The sequence below is a fragment of the Thamnophis elegans genome, chromosome 3 (assembly GCF_009769535.1).
Source record: "Thamnophis elegans isolate rThaEle1 chromosome 3, rThaEle1.pri, whole genome shotgun sequence".
Lineage (NCBI taxonomy): Eukaryota > Metazoa > Chordata > Lepidosauria > Squamata > Colubridae > Thamnophis > Thamnophis elegans.
This window is the reverse complement of record NC_045543.1, coordinates 151234695-151244364: the sequence shown is the minus strand read 5'-3', so window position 1 is coordinate 151244364 and position 9670 is coordinate 151234695. Positions and strand designations below refer to the sequence as shown.

The 9670-nt window shown below is 56.1% G+C and overlaps 1 protein-coding gene across 1 annotated transcript in view; it reads left to right on the top strand.

The window, feature by feature from the left end:
• Window positions 1-211: 211 nt before the first annotated feature.
• Window positions 212-9670, top strand: part of CNTFR (ciliary neurotrophic factor receptor) — a 323080-nt gene continuing 313621 nt past the window's right edge. The window contains exon 1 of the mRNA XM_032212452.1: window positions 212-369. The gene's annotated coding sequence lies outside the window, so the exon portion shown is untranslated. The remainder of the gene's footprint in view (window positions 370-9670) is intronic.

Here is a 9670-nt window from a genome sequence, read left to right as displayed (position 1 = left end):
GCGGGCGCTGGGCCGGGCGGGCTCCTTCCTCCACCGGGGGCGTCGGCGTCCCGCTCGGGGGAGCAGCCGGGCCGCCTCCGCCGCCTCCTCCGCCCGGCTCCCCCCCCGCCCCGCTCGCTGCCTCCGCCCGCCCGGCTGGTCACATGGGGCGGGGAGCCTTAAAAGCGCCGCGGCCGCGCTCCGACGCGCTCTTCGCAGCTGGGGCGGGAGAGGCGCCTTCGCCGCCGCCGCCGCCGCCGCCGCTCCTGCCTCCAGCGCCGGGAAGGAGAAGGCAGCCAGCGAGGAGCGGGCCAGGCGGGCAGCCGCGGGGCGAGCGGGCCAGGCGGAGCGCTGGCGAGCCGGGCGCGGCGAGGACGCGGGGCAACCACGGTGAGTGGCGGGGCGGCGGGGAAGGGGCGTCTGTCCGGGCGCTCCCCGACCAGCCCCGGACGGCAACTTTAGCCCCGGGGGCGGCGGGGGAGAGGCACGGCGGTGCGTGGTAATGGGGGGGGGGTCCCAGGGAAGGGGCGCCCGTCCCGTGGCGGTCCCTGCTCCGCCGCCGAAGCCCGTAAGGCAACTTTGCCCCCTCGGGGGAGGGCGAGGCGTGGCGGGCAAATAAAGAGGAGGGGGTCCCGGGAAGGGGGCGTCCGTCCTGGCCGTGCCTGCCTCGCCCGCCGCCGAACCCCGAAAGGCAACTTTGCGGGCGGCAGGGAGGGCAGGCGAGGCGTGGTGGCAAAACGGGGAAAGGTCCCGAGTGGGCTCAGGTAGCTGTGGGGTCTTTCTCCCCCCCCCCCTCCGCCTTCCCCCGCCTCCCCCTGGGTGGGTTGATGTTCCCAGCCGCCGGCTCTCCATGCCGCCCTGGGGGGGGGGGCAGCCTTGCAGGGGGCCGAGACGGACAAGCGCGGGGTGGCAGCAGCAGGTTGATCCCCTTCCCCTCCCTCCCCCCCCCGCCCCTCTGCCCTGCCAGCAGCAAAGCCGCTCCGGCGCCCCCCGCCCCAGTATTGCTCTTAAAAGCTGGGAGGGGGCAGAGAGAGATGAATGGGCTAAACCGAGACCCCCCCTCAAAACAGAAAAAAGGAAGGCGGGGAGTGGGGTGGCTGAGCCCGGCCGCTGAGTCCTCGCGTGGAGCTCCGGGGCTCCGTGGAGGCTGCCTGCGGGCGGCGGACCGATGGGCGAGGGGAGGCACGAGGTCGGCGTCCCTGCGGCGCCCCCCCCCCATTCCTCTCCTTCGGGTCTCCTTCCAGCTGCCGCCGATCAGCCTGGCTTACGGTCAGGAGAGAGAGCCGCGGGGCGGGGGGGGGGGGGCTGGCAAGCGGTTGGCCGTCCTCGCTTTGGAGAGCGCCGCTGAGCAAGGAAAATATACCCGCCGTTCAATGGCAGAAAGACACGAGTCGTCATTGCCCGCAACGCTTCCTCCCCCCCCCAAAAAAAGAGCCCCTGTTGCCTGGGGAAGGAAGGCTGATTCATTGGCCGTAACGCCCCCCCTCCCCAATCCATGGCATGGTCGCGACTTGGCAGGAGGTGCCCCCTAAAAGTTGGGAGGTGGCGGGGAGGGGGTCCTACTCCCAACTTGCTTCCGAGCTCCCGGGAGTAAGGGCCAGTTTGGGAGGGGGAAATCGCCCCCTCCTCATTTTCTCCCCTGAATTTCCCTTCCGGACCTAAACGGAGGGGATAAAATTGCATCGGAGTCTCAAGTCAAGCCCGGCTCCTGATAAGGTTAACCTGCTCCCGTTGGGAGAAACGTTTAGGATTTTGTCTTCTTTTCTCTTGAGAGAACCCTCCTTTCTAGGGTTGGGGGCTGCAGAGGGGGTCCTGGAATACGCGGGTCTCTCACACACACACCCTATGGAATATGGGGGTCTCACACAAACACACACCCTCTTTGGCCCGCCTTTTAAGGAGCAAAACGAGCGGGACAGCTGCAGGCTTGCAAGTCAAAAGCAAAAATTTGTGCTTGGTTTTTAATTCCTTCCCAAGTTGCTCCAGGGGTGTGGTGGTGGTGGAGGTGGAGCGGCCGAGCCTCAGTACAAAGGAGTATTTTATAAGGGGGGGGGGGTTCTTCTTCTTCCCCTGGACAGTTAGCAAACACAAAGCAGAAGCTTTGGGCATCTTGCAAAAAAACCAATTTTTTAGAAATATCTCAGCGCTTTCAACGCTGGTTCTCTGTGTTTCTTGACTCTCCTCAACTGTCTGTTGGCCGCCCTTCGCTTCCAGGATGGTTACTGGTTTTTCTTTTTCGTTTAGTCCATTTGGTGGGGAGGGGGGGGCATTTTGAAGCTGGCGTTGGAGGGGGGCGTGGGTTGCAAGGAAAGGCAGCCAGCAGGCCGTGCAAAGGGAAAGTTGTAAGGAAGCAAAACCTCTCGAGCTGGAAAAAAAGAAGTTCTGAGGAATCTCCCTTTTGGCTTGGTCCCTTTTTGCAAAGAAGAGATATTTGTGAGAATTATGTGGGTGGGTGGGGGGCTCCTCCCTCGAGCCCTTATCTGGATCAGATTAAGAGCTTAAATTGCAAAGCAGAAACTTTGTGGCTCTCTCTCCCAACTGAAGGATGCTGTTAGCCTTTCAGGTGCTACGCGGAAAGCTCAGGATTTCTCCCCATGACCTCTCCTGCCTCGGTGGGGTCAGCTGGGTCCCACTGGATCCCTTGAGGGCTGGGGGAGCGGAGAGCTTTGAGCGGGGAAGATCCCATTTCCTTCACTCCCCCTCCGTCTCCTCCTCCTCCTCCTCGTGAGCAGGAGGGAGAGAGCCCTGTCTGCCTGCAGTAGCAAAGCCACAGACGGAGGCTGCCAATCCCTGACTCACACCTTCTACTAAAAGGCAGGTGCCCCCATTCCCACCCAGGTGTCAATCAGAAAGGTGCCAGCAGGTTCATCCTGACGTTGGGCTGCAAAATCCATTTCCCTCCTTGCCAGAAGCAGAGAGGAAGCAAAAATCCAGAGCTGCAAAACAGCTGGCAGCAAATTTGAGGCTCGCAAATAATCTTTGACTTACAAGTATTCGTTTAGTGACTGTTCAGAGTTACAACGGCACTGAGAAAAGGGACAGGATTGTTTTTCACACTTATGACCGTTGCAGCATCCATTCATGGTCACCTGAACCAGACACTTGGCCACGGACTCATATTTATGACGGTTGCAGTGTCCTGGGGGCCACGTGACCTCCGTTTGCGACCCTCCGACAAACAAAGTCCACAGGGAAGCCAGATTCACTTAGCAACCATGTTCCTAACTTAGCAACTGCAGAGATTCACTTAACAACGGTAGTAAGGAAGGTCACAAAACAGAGCAAAAGAACTGTCTGGCTTAGCAGTGGAAATTTTGGGCTCGGTTGGGGCCAAATGTAGATGATCACTCATAGCCCAGGCAGTTGCCTAGAGTCAACAGTGACTCCTTCGCGGTCGTAACTCCGGGACAACCTGTACTTTGAGGTTTGTTGCCTTCCCGCCGTGAATATTTTGGAAGGGGCAGCCCAGATTCTTTGGCTGGATGCAATTGTGGATTGGTGGCAGGGGGCAATTATTTTCTTTCCCACTTCCAGGCAGTGCCTCCCATGGCAGGGGGGGGGGCTTGCAGGGGGGGTGTCCCCACGTGGCAGGCTGCCTGTGGGGGGTCTCCTCTGCAGGGCCGGTGCTCAAAGGTCTCAGCCGTTCAGCCTGTTGGCTTTTTCTCCCTAAGAGAAGGAAGTTTGATTCCGCTAATGGGGCTTCTAAGAAATCGGGGGAAAGTGGTGCTGAGAAACCGAAAGGAAGAATTGGCTGAATGGGCTGTTTCTAAAATAGCAGCCGCGGACGGAAAGGCTGATCCTGGCATTGAAAGGGGCACATTTTCCTTCTGCTCGGAATGGCAGGTTGTTTCGGTCTGTCCTTCCTCTTCTGGAATTGTGCCTCGCATTTTGCAAAGTCCCAGGGGTGCCTGTTTCAAAAGGCAACAACTGGACTTGGTTGTTGTTTCTTTCCTCGAAGACATTTCGCTCCTCGCCCAAGGAGCTTCTTCAGTTCTTCAGAACGGAAAGGGGCTTGAACTGAAGAAGCTTCTTGGGTGAGAAGCGAAACGCCTTCCAGGGAAAACAAAGTCCAGGTGCTTTTAGGAAATGCACTTTGGGGACAGCCTGGATAGCAATAGCAGTTAGACTTATATACCGCTTCATAGGGCTTTCAGCCCTCTCTAAGCGGTTTACAGAGTCAGCATATATCGCCCCCAACAACAATCCGGGTCCTCATTTTACCCACCTCGGAAGGATGGAAGGCTGAGTCAACCCTGAGCCGGTGAGATTTGAACAGCCGAACTGCTGAACTGCAGTCAGCTGAAGTAGCCTGCAATGCTGCATTTAACCACTGCGCCACCTCGGCTCTGGGAAGCTCCACAGATGTTGGCCAAAGGGAATGATTCTTTGCCCTTGGCATCTTTTGCGTCTAGTAAACAGCTTTGGATCACCGGGGTGGGGGGGGGTTGATCTGGGGCCTGGAGAAGGCCAAGAGGAAGGCCTCCCCACCCCCCAAGACCTGGAAAGTGGGGCTCAGCTCGGACAATTTGCACCCGGGAAAAGGTGGTTCCTTGATTGCTGCTGATGGCTGCCAACATCAGAGGCCTTTGCAGCTGGGAGGCTTGGAACGATGGAGAGACGGTGGGAATTCCTCCTGAGCCGCCCTGGGAAGGCAGGATGACAGACTTGGAAGGGACCTCAGAGGTCCTCTAGTCCCCTGATGGCGAACCTATGACACGCGTGCCCAACGTGGCACGTGAAGCCATGTCACCCGGCACATGCGGCCTTGACTCTTTCTCTTCTGGGTTGGTGGCATGCCTGCACCTGCAACGATCAGCCATCCTTCGCGCACACGGCAATGTTGAAAACCAGTGGGCACATGTGCGCCAGCCAGCTGATTGTCGGGTGCGTATGTGTACCAGGACCTGGAAGTTTGGCTTTTCTGGACCATGGCCCTGACGAGCATGTGTGCGCAACACTTCCATGCAACCTTTTCTGTACTCGGTGCCGAAAAGGTTCACCATCACCGCTGTAGTGCAACACCACCCCCCTCAAACAGGAAACCCCGTAACATCACAGAGCAACGGGTGTCCAGTCTCTTCTTAAAAACCTCCAGTGTTGGAGCACCCACAACCTCTGGAGACAAATCAGGACTTGCCTTCAAGACACTGGACCTCTTTCAACTTTCCCTGCAGAAGAGGAAATGCCGCTTCTTGGTCGCCCGATGCCCTTTGCGGCTGCTCCAATGGAGAAGAAGGCCGGGGGGGGGGGGAGGGTTGTTCCCCAGCCGCCCTCCCTGGGAGAGCTTGGCCGTCCCCAGGGGGCTCCTTCCTCTTAAAACCTGCTTTCCTATGATGGGATGGAGCGGCGCTAATCGCTTCGCAATATTTGGAGCTGGGATCGCGGGGGGGGGGGAGGGGGGAAAGGGGAGGGGGTCTTGGCTGTGGATCAATGCCAAGTTTGGCAGCCTTCCTGGCCTTGCAGACATAATGGACTGGATGTGGGCCAGTAAACCCAGACGCAATCTATAGAAGACGAGGATGCTGCGAGTCGATAGAGTGTCTGCCTGTTTTTTTTTGGGGGGGGGTTGGTCTTCTTGGGAGGGGGGGTTGAGCTCCTTCAGGCAGCAGGTTTGCAGCTGGGCGTCCGCATCTCACTGGGGATGCACGGCGGGTGGATGGCGGTGCAGAAATCTTGCTTGCCAGCTCCGAGTGGCCCCTCTGTCCATCTTCTTGGATTCCTGCGGGGGTCTCTGGGGTTGAAAAGGAGGCAGGGACATGGAGCCAAAATCAGACAAGGGGCCTTATGGAGGGCAGGGGGCTGCAGACAAAAGCATCTGAAGAACGGTTGCAGGAACCGGGTATATCGAGTCTAATGTAGAGAAGGACTAAGGGGAACATGATGAACGGTGTCCCAATATCTCAGGGGTTCTCCCATCTCCCACCACTGGCTAAAACATATGAAAAATGGTTGCAGGAACTGGGGACGTCTAGTTGAATGAAAAGAAGGACCAGGGGAGACATGATAGCAGCCTTCCAGTATCAGCAGCCTGTTTTTTGGCCGTTTTCGGAGAGCACTGTGCATGCCGCCTCTGGCACACGTGCCATGGGTTCTCCATCACGGGTATAGGGTCTCCTGCTGAAGCAGCGGGTTGGACTAGAGGACCTCCAGGGTCTCTTCCAGCTCTGTTCTGACTGAGCAAAGCAGCATCCAGGCGCGGTTCATGTCTGCAACCCCCGTGGCCTTCAGATCCGGCGCCCAGCCGGCCGTTTTCCAAAGGCTGTTCTTGGAGAGGGCCGTTTAAAGTAGGGTCTCATTCATCCCAGGGACCCTCTTCGGAGTTTTAGGGGTGCTGGGAGTGCACCTCTTAATCCCCTGGCACTCTCCCTCTCTCTGGCTTCCTTTGCTCTCACTTTGGACCGAGCTCCGTTTCCCCTGTTTCAACGCCTCGCTTGCTTAGTGGGGGCGGGGGGGGGGGTTCGGGCTCATTGTCAGCTTCCACCCCACCCCCCTCCCCGTGGATCTCCTGAGGTCTGCTCTGCAAAGCCTGTTAGTAAAGATGGCTTTTGAAAGTTTGGCGTCTCCCCTGCCTTGAGAAGGAAAGTGAGGCCTGGAGAGGCCAGCCTAGAGAAAAGGAGGACCTGGGGGGGTGACACGATAGCAGCCTTACAGTATTTGGGGGGCTGCCCCAAGGAAGAAGGAGTCAAGCTATTCTCCAAAGCGCCTGAAGGGAAGAAGCAATGGATGGAAACTAACCAAGGAGAGAAGCAACCTAGAATCACGGAGGAAGTTCCTCGCAGGAAGGAGAATTAAGCAGTAGAAGAGCCTCCCTCCAGAAGTCGTGGGGGCTTCGTCCCTCGCGGCTTTTAAGAAAAGGCTGCACTGCCATCTGTTGTGGAATGGAATTGGGCAGGGATGGTGCCGAGTGCCCAAAGTGTGCGCCCGGAACCCCAAAATGCAATGTCAGCACCTCCTCTGCGCATGCACCCCCGCCCCTCGCCCATTGTTTGCTTCCAGGTTGGTGCAGGAGGCTTTCCAGAGGCCCAAAATGGGGTGTGTGTGTGCATGTGCGCAAACCCCCCCAAATGCAATGCGAGCACCTCCCGCACATGCACCCCCCACATGTGCCCTGCCCCCTGCGCATGCGTGATAAAGACCCAAAGACCAGCTGGGCTGGCGTGACGGCTGGCATGCCCGCAGAAAGGACTCTGCGTGCCACCTGTGGCAGGCGTGCCGTAGGCTCATCATCACGGGTATAGGGTCTCCTGCTGAAGCAGAGGGTTGGACTGGAAGACCTCCAGGGCCCCTTCCAGCTCCATTCTGATGGAGACGTTGGGGTAAGCAAAGCAGAGCTGGTTGGAGACAGGCAGGGAGCAGCCCACGGCAGGCTCAGATGAGGCCGAGGGGCGGGGTCTCTCCGGCGTTGACCCGAGGAGCAGCGTCCCAATTCCTGGAATGTGGAGGCTTTCCCACATTTCTTCCTTGGGAGCGCATCGCTTAATCCTGGCAGGCGGGCATCCCCGAGGCGCACAGGAAGCCTTTTCATCTGCTCCAGAGGCTATTGATTCCCCCTTCAACCCCGCTTCCAGCACGGAGAGAATTTTGCTCCTCCGGCATTGCAGCCCCCGCAGCAGAGCTTTTAAGAGACAAAAAAGCCACTTGAGGAATATTTAAATTTTAAATCATCGCTCCGGAATAAAAAAAAAAAAAAAATGGAATTGATCACCTGCATTTTGAATTAATGAAGCAGCAAAGCGATGGCTTTGCGCTTAATGAGATGCAGAAGCAGAGAGGCGGTGATGTCGGCACCTTTTGCTGAGTTGTGAGCTGGCCACAACTGACACTGTCAGGGAGGGGCAGAAATATGAGCTCCCCCCCCAAAAAAAATAAACTTCCAGGGGTTTAGCTTTGGCCTAAAGCATTCTGCTCAAAATTGCAAGCTGGTCCCAGCTGGTCAAGGGAAGCCAGAGGATGCCAGTTGCCTCTGCTGGGACATTTTGCAGCCCCATCATTCAGGGTGGCTTTCCCTGGCACTAAAGCCTCTTCTATCAATAACAGAATTGGAATTGGAATTAGAATTCTTTATTGGCCAAGTGCCATTGCACACACAATGGAATTGGTCTTTGGTGGATAAACTCTCAGGGAACACAAGGAGAATAAAATACATTCATCAAGAATAAAAAGAAACAACGCTTAGTGATAGTCAAGGTTACTAATAAGCTGTCAAATCGTGCTAGGAAACCAATAAAAACAATATAAATGGAAAGATACAAGCAGCTTGTTTATAATCATAAGTGGGAAGAGAGAGGTACTAGGAAGGAAGGGAAGAAGAATAGTAATGCAGTCCTAGTAGATAATTTGACAGTCTTGTGGGAATTAGTTGTGTGGCAGAGTGATGGCATTCGGGGGGAAATGGTCCTTATGTCTTCGTGTCATTTTGAGGGTAGGAGTTGAAACAATTTACGTCCAGGATGCGAGGGGTCTGTAGATATTTCCACAGCCCTCTTTTTGACTCCTGCAGTGTTACAGACCCTCAACGGAAGGCAGGTTGGTAGCCGTGGTGTTTTCTGCAGTTCTGACTCTCCTCGGAATCCTCTGTCTGTCTTGTTGGGTTGCAGAGCCAAAGCAGACAGTGATGGAGGTGCAGATGACAGGCTCAATAATAATGAACGCTGGAGGTCTTCTAGTCCAACCCTCTGGCCAAGCAGGAGAACCTGACGTGTCTGAACTGGTGCAGGGGGATTGAGCAGAGGGTTGGACTCGAAGACAGATCACCTTCCGAATATCTGGGAGCTTCATCACTGGAGGCTTTCAGGAAGAGACCGGACTGCCATTTGTCGAATATGGTGTAGGGTCTCCTGCTTTGGGGGGGGGGAGTTGGACTAATAGATGACCTCCAAGGCCCCTTCCAACTCTGTTAATCTAATCTAAACCTTCAAGGCCCCTCCCAGCTCTATTCTGATTGTTTGATACCGTCCCAGATGAATGGCTGTCCAATCTCTTCTGTTGGAGCCCCCACAGGTTCTGGAAGGAAGTCATTCCACTGATGAATTGTTCTGACTGTCAGGAAATTTCTCCTCAGTTCTAAGTTGCTTCTCTCCTTAATTAGTTTCCACCCATTGCTTCTTATTCTACCCTCAAGTGCTTTGGAGAATAGCTTGACTCCCTCTTCTTTGAGGAAACCCCTGAGATATTGGGACACTGCTATCATGTCTCCCCTGGTCCTTCTTTTCGTTAAACTAGACATTCCCAGTTCCTGCAACCGTTCTTCCTATGTTTTAGTCTCCAGTCCCCTAATCCTCTTTGTTGCTCTTCTCTGCACCCTTTCCAGAGTCTCCACATCCTTTTTCTATCACGGGGACCAAAACTGGAAGCAGCATCCCACGTGTGGCCTTCCCAAGGCTTTATAAAGCAGCAGTAACCCTTGACGTGATCTTGACTCTCTCCCTCTATTAATGCCGCATAGGCCTGCATTGGCTTTGGTGTGGAAGGACATGGCCTCCCTTGCATGCCAATTGCTGGCTGTTTCCTCCGGCGTAGGACCTTCCTTCTCCTTGGGCTGAGTTGGCACGCTCCGTTTGACAGCAGGGGTTGTGGCTGTGTGACTAAGAGGGCTCTCGGGAGCCAGCGAACCGAAATTGCGGCGTGGGAAGATGCTAGAGAAAGGCCATCCAACTATCCAGATGTTGACGTGTGGGTGTTTCTGCCCTGA